This window comes from Salmo salar, chromosome ssa06, assembly GCF_905237065.1.
Source record: "Salmo salar chromosome ssa06, Ssal_v3.1, whole genome shotgun sequence".
NCBI classification, from domain to species: domain Eukaryota; kingdom Metazoa; phylum Chordata; class Actinopteri; order Salmoniformes; family Salmonidae; genus Salmo; species Salmo salar.
This window is the reverse complement of record NC_059447.1, coordinates 95,027,636-95,045,610: the sequence shown is the minus strand read 5'-3', so window position 1 is coordinate 95,045,610 and position 17,975 is coordinate 95,027,636.

Here is a 17,975-nt window from a genome sequence, read left to right as displayed (position 1 = left end):
CACACACCCCACCTTTCCACCACAATACACCCACACACACCCACACACACCCCACCTTCCACCACAACACACCCACACAACACCCACACAACCCCACCTTCCACCTTTGACAATACACCCACACACATCCCACTTTTCCACCATACAATACCACCACACACCCTGTAATTTTCCACCAGCAATACACCTAACACACACACCCCACACAACACCCCACCTTCCACCACAATACACCCACACACCACCTTTCCACCACAATACACCCACACACCCCACCTTCATACACAAACACAAACAACACACACAATACACCCACACACACACCACAAACACACACACACACAAATTCACACACAAAACAAAAAATCACAATACACAACAACACACACAATAACACAAACATTCACCACAAATAAACACAAAACAATAACACAACCAACACAAAAACCACAAACAAAAAAAAAAAAAACAAATAAAAACACACACAACCACCTTCCACCACAATACACCCACACACACACACCCATCACAAACACCAAACACATTCCAAAAAACACAACACTTCACCACAATACACACACAAACAAAAACACAAACACTAAACAATAACAAACACACACACCACACAAACAACACACACCACAAACACCCACACACCACCTTCACACAATAAAACAAAAAAAAACAAAAAAAAAAAAAAAAAAAAAAAAACAAACAACAAAAAAAACAAAAAAACTCATCACAACACACCCACACACCAAAACAAAACACACATCACAAACACAAACAAAATAAAACCCACCACAATACACCACACACAAAAATCAAACACACACACCCACCCACACAAAAAACAAACCTCATCACAAACCACAAACCCACCACACAATAACAACAAACACTTCCACACAATACACCACACACCCAATACAAACACCCACACACCCACACCACAAACACACACACACCCACCTTCACCACAATAACCAAAACACCTTAACAAAACACAACAAAACAAAACAACAATAACCACAACCCCACAAAATAACCAAACACCCACCTTCACACAATAACACAAAATCAAAAAACAACACCACACACTCCACCATATACACCATACAACACTTCACAACAATACACAACAAAAAAAAAAAACAAAACCAAACCATCACCACAATACACCCACACAACTTCACACAAAACAAAACCACAAAACCAAACACACAAAACAAACAACAAAAACACAAAAAAAACACCCAACACACATCAAAAACCCACACACACACTCCAACAATACACCAACAACCAAAAAAAAAAAACCTACAAAAGCAAACCACTTCACAAAATACACACACACCCACATCAAAAACAACAACACCCACAAATAAACAAAGCATCCACAAATACACAACACTACCTTCCACCACAATAAAAACAAACAACAATACACCCACACACCACAACAATACACACAAATCCAAAAAAAAACCACTCCACAACAAAACCCACACAAGCTACCACAATACACAAACACCACAATATACACAACACCCAACATAATACACCCACACACCCCACCCTTCCATCACAATACACCCACACACCCCACCCCCTACCACAATACACCCACACACACACACCTTCCACCACAAACACCCACACACCCCACCCCCACACAACACACACAACACCTCCACCACAATACACCACACACAAACACCACCAATTAACAAAAACCAAAAATTCACACAAACACAACACAAACTCAAAAAAAACCCCACCAACAATAAAACAACCACCACAAAACAACACATAACAAAACAAAATAACAATACACCACACACCCATTCCACCACAATAACACAAAACAACCTCAACAAAACAAAAACAAAAACACAACACACACCACAATAAAACACCAAAAAACACACATCAAAAAAATCACCACAATACACAAAAATCAAAAAAACCACCACCCACTTAACAAAACACACACACATACAAAAAAAACCAACAAACACAACAAACACAACAAAACCCAATACAATAAAAACCCACCTTCTACAAATAACACACAAACTTCAACAATACACCCACACACACACCACCTCTCCAACAATACAACAAAATCCACCAAAACAAACAACATCCACAAAGCCAAACATCACACACCCAACAACCACAAATAAAACACAACTTTATACAATAAAAAAAACAAAACCACACAAACATAAACACACCACCACAAAAAAACACACACCAAAAAAAAATTCAACAATACAACACAAACATCACAATACACACAAAAATAACAAACATCACAAAAAAACAATAACAAACACCACAAACACACAATAACCACACACAAAAACCACCACAATACACCCACACACCCCACCCACCACAATACACCCACACACCCCACCTTCCATACAATACACCACACACACACACAACAACACCGAAACACAACACAAAAAAAAACAAAACAAAAACTCACAAAATACAACACAACCACAAACAACACACACAACCATACAAACAACACATACTTCAAAAACACACACACATTCACCACAATAACACACAACCTTCACACAATAACACAACCACCCACACAATAACACACAACCCACAAAAACACAACTTACCACAAAAACACACAACCTATCAAAACCCAACCCACCACAATACACCCACACACCCATTCCATACAACACACCAAACACCCACTTCACACAATAAAAACAAAAAAAACACACACACCAAAAAACAACAAACCACCACAAACACCCACAAACACCACAAACACCACAACACACACTCACAAACACCCACACACCCACTTCACCACAAACACACACACACCTTCATCACAATACACCACACAAAAAAAACCCACACAAAACCAACACATTACACAAAAACACACAAAAAAAAAAAAAAAAACAAACATTCAAAACACCACACACACCACACAAAACAACACACAAACAATAAAAAACAACCTTCACACAATACACAACACACCAAAAAAAAAAAAAAAAAAAAATACAACACACACACCACACAATACACACAACACATCAAAACACCAACAAACAAAAACACAACCCAAAACAAAAACAAAAACAAAAAAAAAAAACACACACAAAAAAAAAAAACAAAACAAAAACCATCCATCAAAACACCACACACCCCACTACAAACACCAAAACTTCACCACAATACACAAACACATTCATCACAATAACCAACAAACCTTCATCACAAACACCCACACACACATTCCACCACAATACACACACACCCATAAAAAAAAACCACTAACACCACACAAAACACAACCACAAAATAACACACACCACATCACAAAAACCACACACCCACTTCCACACAAAAAACAACACACCACCACAAACACCCACACACCCACCCACACAATACACCCACACACCCACTAACAATAAAACAACAATCACAACACAAAAAAACCAAAAAAAAAAACCACTACACAAAAAAAACTCACAAAAACAACAACCACCCAACAAAACCACACACAAAAAAAACAAAAATCAAATAAAAAACCAAAATAACACACAAACACAATAAACAAACCAACTCCACCACAAACAACACACCACTCACACACACCAACACACACAATAACCCACACACACACTTACACAAAACACACACCCACAAAACACCACAACACCACACACAATACACCCACAACACCCACCATCAAAATAAAAAACCATCACACAAACAACACACACCACATCACAAACAGACAAACATTCACCACAAAAAAACCCCACTCCACCATAAACACACAACACAAAAACACACCATCACAAAAACAACAAAAAAAAAAACAATACACCACACACACCAACACATAAACACACACACACAAAACCAACACCCCCACAATACAACACACCCCACACAAAACCACACACCACTCTTCCACCACAAACACCCACACAACACAATAACCAACAACCAATCACAAATACACCCACACACACCACACACAAACACCCACACACCCCACTCCACACAATACACCCACACACACCACCCTCCATCACAATAACCACACACCCCACTCTTCACACAAAAAAACACACACCAACAAAAAACACACCACAAAACACAACCACTTCCACAAAAACAACACCAACAAACAACACACACACAAAACACACACACCACCACAAAACACCCACAACACCACACAAATAAAACACACCACAAAAAAAAAAAAAAAAATCACAAATACACCCACACACAAAACAACCCACACAAAACAAAAACACACATTCAAAAAAACAAATAAAACACAGCCAACATCACAAAACACACACACCCAACAATAACCCAAAACTAAAAACAAAACTTAACAACACCACACAATTCCACAAAAAAACCCCACTTCCACCAAATAACAAACACACACTCCACCACAAACACACACAAACCCAACAACTTCCACCACAATAACCCACACACACACTTCCATCACAATAAACAACCACACTAAAAAAACAAACACCACAAAACACACACACCATTCCACACAATAACACACAACTCATCCAAAAAAAAAAAAAAACATCAAAAACAACACACACCACCCCACCACAATACACCACAACCCACATCACAATAACCACACACACCAACACACCACCTTCACCACAATAAACAACAATAAAAAACACAACACCCACCACACACACCAAAACTTCCACACAATACACCCACACACACACCAACAATAAAAAAAAAAAAACCAACAACCACAAACACCACAACACACTCCACCACAATACCACACACACACCTTCCACCACAATACACCACAACACAAATCCACCAAAAACCAACTCACCACTCCACACAATACACCCACAAACCATCACAATAACAAAAAAAAACACAACACAATAAACAAAACACCACAATACACCCACACACACCACTTTCCACACAATACACCCACACACCCCACCCTCCACCACAACACACCCACACACACCCCAACTTCCACCAAATACACCACAACCCCACTCAAATAACAAAAAAAAAACACAAAAAAAAAAAACACCCACATCAAAACACAAACATTCACACAATAAACCAAACCACTTCACAAAAACACAAACACCTTACCACAAAACAACAACACCAAAACACCCAAAAATTCCACAAATAACACAATACACCAACAATACAAACACACCTTAACAAAAACACACCACACCAAAAAAAAACAACAAAAACCACACAATAAAAACCACACACACACAAAAAAAAAACTACCACAATACCAAACCAATCACATAACACACCCACACACTCCACTCTTCCACCACAATAACCACACACACACCCCACCTACCACAATACAAAAACCAATTACACAATAACACACACAATTCCACCACAATACAACAACCTTCTACAAATAACACAACAAAAAAAAAAAAATTACAAAAACACCCACACACCCCAACTTCCATCACAATACACCAAAAAACCACTTTATCACAAACACCCACACACCCCATTACAAAAACCAAAACAATACACAAAACAAAACCACTCCACCACAATAACCAAAACCAAAAAAACAAACAAAACAAACAAAAACAACACACAAAACAAAAACAAATACAACCACACCATTCACCACAATAAAAACACCATCACAATAACCACAACCACCTCATCACAATAACCCACACACACCACTCACAAAAAACAAAAATTCCACACAAACACCACAACCAACTCCACCAACACACAAAACATTCACAAAAACACACAATCATAAAATACACAAACACCCACCCTCCACACAATACACCACAACCACCCTCCATCACAAAACCACACAACACCTTCACCACAATACACCAAACCACAAAATACACCACACACCATCATCAACACCCACCACCTCAAAAACCCACACACCTTACCAAAACAAAACACCCCACCTCACACAATAACACAAACAACCACACAAACAATTCACCAAAATACACACAACTCAAAAAAACACTTCCACAAACACAAACACTCACACAAAAACCACACACACAACAATAACCACACACAACCCCAAAACACAAACACTTCCAAAAACAGACAAAATTACAAATAACCACACACCATCCACAAATACAAACACCCATTCCATCACAAAACACACCCAATCCACAAAACACCACAACACCTTCCACACAAACACAACATACAAAACACCACAAGCACCTTCACAAAAACACACACACATTACACAAACACCACAAAATAAAAAACAAAATAAAACAATTACACAAAACAAAAACCAAAAACACACAACTTCCACCAAAACACCACACACACACACCTTCCACCACAATAACCACACACCCCACTTCAAACAAAACCACACACCCACAAACAACAAACATCAAAAAACCACAAAACACCACAAACAAAAAACAAAAAACAACTCAAAAACACCAACACCCATCATCACAATACACCCACACATAATTACAAAAACCACACACACACCACCTCCATCACAAACACCCACACACCATCACCACAATACACCCACACACCACCTTCACCACAAACACAAACACCCCACCACACAAACACACACACCCACCTCCACCACAATAAACAAACACAACAAAACACACACAAATAAAAACAACAAATACAACACCAACAAAAATAAAACACAATACACAAACCAAAACAAAACACACAACCCAATAAAAACAACCACCACAAAACCACAAACCAAAATAACACAACCCACTTCCAAAATACACCACACACATTCCACCACAATACAAAAAACCAAATACACACAAACAAAAAACAAACAATCCACACAATATACACACACCCACCAAAACAAAACAAAAAAAACACCCACAAAAAACAAATTCACAAAAAAATAACAAACACACACACCACCCAAAAAAAAACACACAAACACCCAACACACACCAACCAAAAACCACACAAACAAACACAAACACAAATAACCACAAACACCCAACAACACATACACCCACACACACCCACTTCCACCACAATACACACACACCACCTTCCACCACAATAAACACACACAAACCACAAAAAAACACAACATCACACAAACCACAACACCACAACAATAACACAACCACACACAATAAAACACCCCACCACAATACACCCACACACACCACCTCCACACAATACACCACACACACCATCACACAAACACACACAATCCACCACAATACACCACACACCAAAATAACCCACACAACTAAAAAACAACAACAATAACCCACAACCCACCTTCCACCAAAATACACCCACACACCCATCCAACAATACACACACACAACTTCAACAAAACCCCCCAAAAACACACCCACCTCATCACAATACACCCACACACCACTTCACCATAATACACCACACACCATCACAATACACCACACACCCCACCTTCCATCACAATACACCACACACAACACTCAACAAAACAACACACTCACCACAAAAACCACACACACCCACACCACAAAACACACACCCCACCTTCCACCACAAATAACACACACACACTTCCACCACAATAACAACAACCACTCCACAAAAACAAACACCATCACCACAATACACCCACACACCACCACCACAAAACCACACAACTTCCACAAATACACCAAACACCATCACAAAACCACAACCAATTCACACAAAACACACAAATTACACAATACACACACACACCAACCCACAAAAACACCCACCACAAACACAACATACACAATACAACAACCCCACCCACACAAAACAAACACTCACACAAAACCACAACACACACAAAAAACACAAAAAAAAAAAAAAAACAAAAACCACACACACCCCCACCACAAACACACACCCCACTTCCATCACAATACACCCACAAACCACCTTCCACACAATACACCCCAAACACACCACACCACAACACCCACACACACATCAAAACACCCACAACACACTTCACCACAAACACAACACACCCAACAAAAAACACACACCCACACAAACACACACACACCAACAATACACCCACACACCCACATCAAAATAACCACAACCCCACTTCACACAATACACCCACACACATTACAAAAACACACACCCACTCACAAATAACCACAAACACACAACAAAATAAAAACACCACATCACAATACACAAAAAAAAAACACAAACACAAAAAAAAAAAATAAAAACACACAAAAACACAAAAAAAAAATACACACACACACACACAAAACACAACACCACACAAAAACAACAAAAAAACACACCACAACACATCCACCACAATACAAACACACACAACAATAACACACACCCACTCACACAAAAAAACACACCAAAAACACAACAAAACACAAAACACACAACCATTCACCACAATACACCACACACACCACCTTCACCACAAACACACACACAACTTCACAAAAAACAAACATCACACAAAAAACACACCAAAAAATACAACACACAACCACAAACCCACAAACTTCCACCACAAACACCCACACCATCCACCACAATACACCCACACACCCCACCCTCACAAATACACCCACACCCACCCTCCATCAAATACACCCACACAACCACCATCACAATACCAACAACACTCATCACAATAAACAACACTCCACCACAATACACCCACACACACCACCTCCATCACAATAACCACACACCCCACCTTCAAAAATACACCACACACACTTCAACAACACACCACACACACCACTTCCACACAATACACCCACACACCCCACCTTCCACCACAATACACCCACACAACAACCTTCCACCACAATACACCCACACACCCATCACAACACCACAAAAAAAACACCATCACAATAAAAACATCACACAAAACAACAAATTCACCAAATACACACACAACCAATTCCACCACAATACACCACACACCACAACACCCCACCTCAAAAACACACACCCCACCACAAATACCAACACCCCACCACAAATAACACACACAACAAAAAACCACCTTTCCACCACAATACACCCAACACACCTTCCACACAAACAAAAATTCATAAATAACCCACACACACCACCTCCATCACAAACATCAACACACCCCACATACAATAACACAACCCACTCACCACAATACACACACACACCACTCCATCACAATACAAAAACCATAAAACACAAAAACCACAAATAACCACACACACCACTCTTCCATCACAATACATCACACAACCACCAACAATACCACACAAAACCAAAAACCACACATCATTTTTATCAAAACACCACAACCCCACACCACAATACACCACACAACCAAAAATAACCACACACACCCATCTTCACACAAACAACACACCAACACAATACAGCACACACCTACCTCCAAAAATACACCCACACACCCCACTTCCATCACAATAACACACACACCATCACACAACACCACACACACCACTCACCACAATAAAACAACCAAAAACACCACACACACCATCACAATAACCACACACCATCACAACAATACACCAACACACCCCAACCATCACAATACACCACACACCCAACCTTTCTCCATAATACACCCACACACCCCACCTCCACCACAATACACCCACACACCCAACTTCCACCACAATACACCACAACCCACTTCCATCACAATACACACACACACCACCACAACAAAAAACAACCATCCATCACAATACACCCACACACCCAACCTTCTCCACAATACACCACACACCCCACTTCCATCACAATACACCCACACACCCCACCTTCCATCACAATACACCACACACACCACCCACAACAAAACAACACACCCACCCTCCATCAAATACACCACAACAACCTCCACAATAACACACACCCACTCCACCACAATACACCCAACACCCCACCTTCCAACAAAACCCACACACCCACCTTCCACCACAATACACCACACACCCCATCCACCACAAAACCACACACACCACCCACACAAACACCCACACACCCCACTTCCACCACAATACACCCACATACACCCACCTTCCACCACTATAAACACATCCCACTCCACCACAATAACCACACACCTTACCTCCATCACAATACACCACACACCCACCTTCCACCACAATACACCCACACACCGCAGCTTCCACCACAATACACCACAATCCCACCCAAACACCCAACACACCCAACTCCCATACAAAACCACACACCACACCACAATACACCCACACACCCCACTTCCACCACAATACACACACACATACTCACCACAATACACACAACCCCACCTTCCACCACAACACACCCACACACCCCCACCTTCCACCACAATACACCCACACACACACACACCCCATCCACAAAATAAAACACACACACCACAAAACCCAATTTCCACCACAATACAACACAACCCACCTTCCACCACAATAACCACACACCCACTTCTACCACAATAACCACACAACCACACACACCCCACTCTCCACCACAATACACCCACACACACCACTTCCACCACAATACACCCACACACCCCAGCACACAATACACCACAAACACACCACTCTTCCATCAAATAAAAAACCTTCCACCAAAAACCACACACACAACTTCTACCAAAAACAAACTTACAAAAACCACACACCAATACCACAATACACGCACACACACAAAAAACACAACACACACACACAAAAACAAACACACTCCACCACAATAAAACACCATTCCACCACAAACACCCACAACACCACCTCATCACAATACACCACACACCCTACCTTCCATCACAATAACCACACACACATTCACACAATACACCAACACACCCAGCTTCCATCACAATACACCCACACACCCATTCCACCACAAACACCCACACACACACTTCCATCACAATACACCCACACACACCCCACCTTCCATTAAAATACACAACACCCAACCACAAACACAAACACACCATAAATAAGCCACACACACACCACTTCCACCACAATACACCCACACACACCCCACCTTCCACCAAAATAACACAACCCCATTCCATACAATACACCACACACCCACCATCACAATACACCCACACACCCCATCGACAACAATACACACACACACCCCACCCTCCATCACAATACACCAACACACACACACATCCACCACAAAACACCCACACACCACTTCCATACAATACACCCACACACCCCATTCCATCACAATAACCCACACACCCAACCTTCCACCAAATAACACAACCACCCAAAAACCACACACCCCACTTCCATCACAATACACCCACACACCCCACCTTCCACCACAAAACAACACTCCAATTATACAACATAATACACCACATACACTCACCACAATACAAACACCACACACAATAAACACACCCCATTCAACAAACCCACAACCCACCTTCCATCACAAACACACACACCATTCCATCACAACACACCCAAACCCACCTTCCACCACCTCACCACAATACACCCACACACCCACATACAAACACCCACAAACACCCCACTTCCACCACAATACACCACACACCCCACTCCACCACAATACACCCACACAACCATTCCATCACAATACACCACACACACCCAACCTTCCACCACAAAATCCACACACACACCACTTCCACCACAATATACCCACACACCCACTCTTCCACCACAATAACCACACACCCCACCATCACAATACACCATACCCACCCCACCTTCCATCACACTACACCCACACACACCCCATTACACAATAACAACACACCCACCCACCTTCCATCACAATACACCCACACACACAACCACCAATACACCACACACCCATTCATACAATACACCACACACACCCACCTTCCACCACAATACACCCACACCACCCCATCACCACAATAACCCACACCCACCCCACCTTCCATCACAATACACCCACACACACCCCACCTTCCACCACAAACACACACACTACTCATCACAATACAAACAGCACCACCTTCCACCACAATACACCCACACACACCACTTCCACCACAATACACCCACACACCCCACCTTCCACCACAATACACCCACACACCCCACCTTCCACCACAAACACCCACACACACCCCACCTTCCACCACAATACACCCACACACCCACCTTCCACCACAACACACTCACACACCCCACTTCCACCACAATACAACACACCCATCCACCACAATACACCCACCCACACCCCACTCCACCAAAACACCCACCCACACCCACTCCCATCAAATACACCCACACACACACAAACCCCACCTCATCACAATACACCCACCCACTCCACACACCCCACCTTCCACCACAATACACCCACACACCCGAACCTCCACCACAATACACCACACACCCCACCTTCCACAACAATACACCCACACACACCCCACCTCACCACAATACACCCACACACCCCACCTTCCACCACAATACACCCACACACCCCACCTTCCATCACAATACACCCACACCCACCTTCCACCACAATACACCCACATACCCCACCTTCCAACACAATACACCCAAACACCCCACCGCCATCAATACACCCACACACCCCACATTCCACCACAATACATCCACACACCCCACCTTTATTACAATACACCCACACACCCCCACCTTCCACCACAATACACTTCACACACCCCACCTTCCACCACAATACACCCACACACCCCACCTTCCATCACAATACACCCACACACCCCACCTTCCATCACAATACACCCACACACCCCACCTTCCATCACAATACACCCACACACCTCACCTTCCACCACAATACACCCAAACACCTTACCTTCCATCACAATACACCCACACAAACCACCTTCCATCACAATACACCCACACACACCCCACCTTCCACCACAATACACCCACACACCCCACCTTCCATCACAATACACCCACACACCCCACCTTCCATCACAATAGACACACACCCCACTTTCTACCACAAACACCCACACACCCCACCTTTCCACCGCAATACACTCACACACACCCCACCTTCCATCACAATACACCCACGCACACCCACACACCCCACCTTCCACCACAATACACCCACACACACAGCACCTTCCACCACAATACACCCACACACCCACCTTCCACCACAATACACCCACACACCCCACCTTCCATCACAAACACCCACACCCACCCACCTTCCATCACAATACACCAAACACCCACCTTCCACCACAATACACCCACACACACCCACCTTCCACCACAATACACCCACACACCCCACTTCCATCACAATACACCCACACACCCCACCTTCATCACAATACACCCACACACACCACCATCCATCACAATACACCCACACACACCACCTTCCATCACAATACACCCACACACATCACTCTTTACCACAATACACCCACACACACCACCTTCCATCACAATACACCCACACACCCCACATTCCACCACAACACACCCACACACCCCAACTTCCACCACAATACACCCACACACACACCCCACCTTCCACCACAATACACCCACACACCCCACCTTCATCACAATACACCCACACACATCCCACCTTCCACCACAATACACCCACACACACCACCTTCCATCACAATACACCCACACACACCACCTCCACCACAATACACCCAAACACACCACCTTCCATCACAATACACCATACACCCCACCTTCCACCACATTACACCCACACACACATCACCTTCCACCACAATACACCCACACACCCCACTTCCACCACAATACACCACACACCCCACCTTCCATCACAATACACCCACACACACCCCACCTTCCACCACAATACACCCACACACACCCCACCTCCCATCACAATACACCCACACACACCCACACACACCCCACCTCCCACCACAATACACCCACACACACCCACCTTCATCACAATACACCCACAAACACAACCTTCCACCACAATACACCCACACACCCCACCTTCCACCACAATACAACCACACACCCCACCTTCCATCACAATACACCCACACACACCACCTTCCACCACAATACATCCACACACCCCACCTTCCATCACAATACACCCACACACCCACCTCCACCACAATACACCCACACACCCCACCTTCCATCACAATACACCCACACACCCACTTCCATCACAATACACCCACACACCTTCATCACATACACACACACACCACACATCAATACACCCACACACACCACCTTCCATCACAATACACCCACACACACACCTTCCACCACAATACACCCACACACACCACCTTCCATCACAATACACCCACACACCCCACATTCCACCACAATACTCCCACACACCCCAACTTCCACCACAATACACCCACACACACACCCCACCTTTCCACCACAATACACCCACACACCCCACCTTCCATCACAGTACACCCACACACCCCACCTTCCACCACAATACACCCACACCCACCCCAACTTCCACCACAATACACCCACACCCACCCCACCTTCCATCACAATACACCCACACACCCCACCTTCCACCACAATACACCCACACACCTCACCTTCCATCACAATACACCCACCACGCACTCACCTTCCACCACAATACACCCACACACACCACCTTCCACCACAATACACCCACACACCCACCTTCCACCACAATACACCCACACACCCCACTCTTCCACCACAATACACCCACACACCCCACCTTCCACCACAATACACCCACACACCCCACCTTCCACCACAATACACTCACACACCCCACCTTCCACCACAATACACCCACACACCCCACCTTCCACCACAATACACCCACCCACACCCCACCTTCCACCACAATACACCCACCCACACCCCACCTCCCATCTACAATACACCCACACACACCCACACACACCCCACCTTCCATCACAATACACCCACCCCACACACCCCACCTTCCACCACAATACACCCACACACCCGACCTTCCACCACAATACACCCACACACCCCACCTTCCACAACAATACACCCACACACACCCCACCTTCCACCACAATACACCCACACACCCCACCTTCCACCACAATACACCCACACACCCCACCTTCCATCACAATACACCCACACACCCCACCTTCCACCACAATACACCCACATACCCCACCTTCCAACACAATACACCCAAACACCCCACCGTCCATATCAATACACCCACACACCCCACATTCCACCACAATACATCCACACACCCCACCTTTATTACAATACACCCACACACACCCCACCTTCCACCACAATACACTCACACACCCCACCTTCCACCACAATACACCCACACACCCCACCTTCCATCACAATACACCCACACACCCCACCTTCCATCACAATACACCCACACACCCCACCTTCCATCACAATACACCCACACACCTCACCTTCCACCACAATACACCCAAACACCTTACCTTCCATCACAATACACCCACACACACCCACCTTCCACCACAATACACCCACACACCCCACCTTCCATCACAATACACCCACACACCCCACCTTCCATCACAATAGACACACACCCCACTTTCTACCACAATACACCCACACACCCCACCTTCCACCACAATACACTCACACACACCCCACCTTCCATCACAATACACCCACGCACACCCACACACCCCACCTTCCACCACAATACACCCAAACACACAGCACCTTCCACCACAATACACCCACACACCCCACCTTCCACCACAATACACCCACACACCCCACCTTCCATCACAATACACCCACACCCACCCCACCTTCCATCACAATACACCCACACACACCCCACCTTCCACCACAATACACCCACACACACTCCACCTTCCACCACAATACACCCACACACCCCACCTTCCATCACAATACACCCACACACCCCACCTTCCATCACAATACACCCACACACACCACCATCCATCACAATACACCCACACACACCACCTTCCATCACAATACACCCACACACATCACCTTCCACCACAATACACCCACACACACCACCTTCCATCACAATACACCCACACACCCCACATTCCACCACAATACACCCACACACCCCAACTTCCACCACAATACACCCACACACACACCCCACCTTCCACCACAATACACCCACACACCCCACCTTCCATCACAATACACCCACACACACCCCACCTTCCACCACAATACACCCACACACACCACCTTCCATCACAATACACCCACACACACCACCTTCCACCACAATACACCCACACACACCACCTTCCATCACAATACACCCATACACCCCACCTTCCACCACATTACACCCACACACACATCACCTTCCACCACAATACACCCACACACCCCACCTTCCACCACAATACACCCACACACCCCACCTTCCAGCACAATACACCCACACACACCCACCTTCCACCACAATACACCCCACACACACCCCACCTCCCATCACAATACATCCACACACACCCACACACACCCCACCTCCCACCACAATACACCCACACACACCCACCTTCCATCACAATACACCCACAAACACAACCTTCCACCACAATACACCCACACACCCCACCTTCCACCACAATACAACCACACACCCCACCTTCCATCACAATACACCCACACACACCACCTTCCACCACAATACATCCACACACCCCACCTTCCATCACAATACACCCACACACCCCACCTTCCACCACAATACACCCACACACCCCACCTTCCATCACAATACACCCACACACCCCACCTTCCATCACAATACACCCACACACCCCACCTTCCATCACAATACACCCACACACTCCACCTTCCACCACAATACACCCACACACCTTACCTTCCATCACAATACACCCACACACACCACCTTCCATCACAATACACCCACACACACCCCACTCTTCCACCACAATACACCCACACACCCCACCTTCCATCACAATACACCCACACACCCCACCTTCCATCACAATAGACACACACCCCACTTTCTACCACAATACACCCACACACCCCACCTTCCACCACAATACACTCACACACACCCCACCTTCCATCACAATACACCCACGCACACCCACACACCCCACCTTCCACCACAATACACCCACACACCCCACCTTCCACCACAATACACCCACACACCCCACCTTCCATCACAATACACCCACACCCACCCCACCTTCCATCACAATACACCCACACACACCCACCTTCCACCACAATACACCCACACACCCCACCTTCCATCACAATACACCCACACACACCACCATCCATCACAATACACCCACACACCCTACCTTCCATCACAATACACCCACACACATCACCTTCCACCACAATACACCCACACACACCACCTTCCATCACAATACACCCACACACCCCACCTTCCACCACAATACACCCACACACCCCAACTTCCACCACAATACACCCACATACACACGCCACCTTCCACCACAATACACCCACACACCCCACCTTCCATCACAATACACAAACACACAACCCACCTTCCACCACAATACACCCACACACCCCACCTTCCATCACAATACACCCAAACACACCCCACCTTCCACCACAATACACCCACACACATCACCTTCCAACACAATACACCCACACACACCACCTTCCACCACAATACACCCACACACACCACCTTCCATCACAATACACCCACACACCCCACCTTCCACCACAATACACCCACACACACATCACCTTCCACCACAATACACCCACACACCCCAC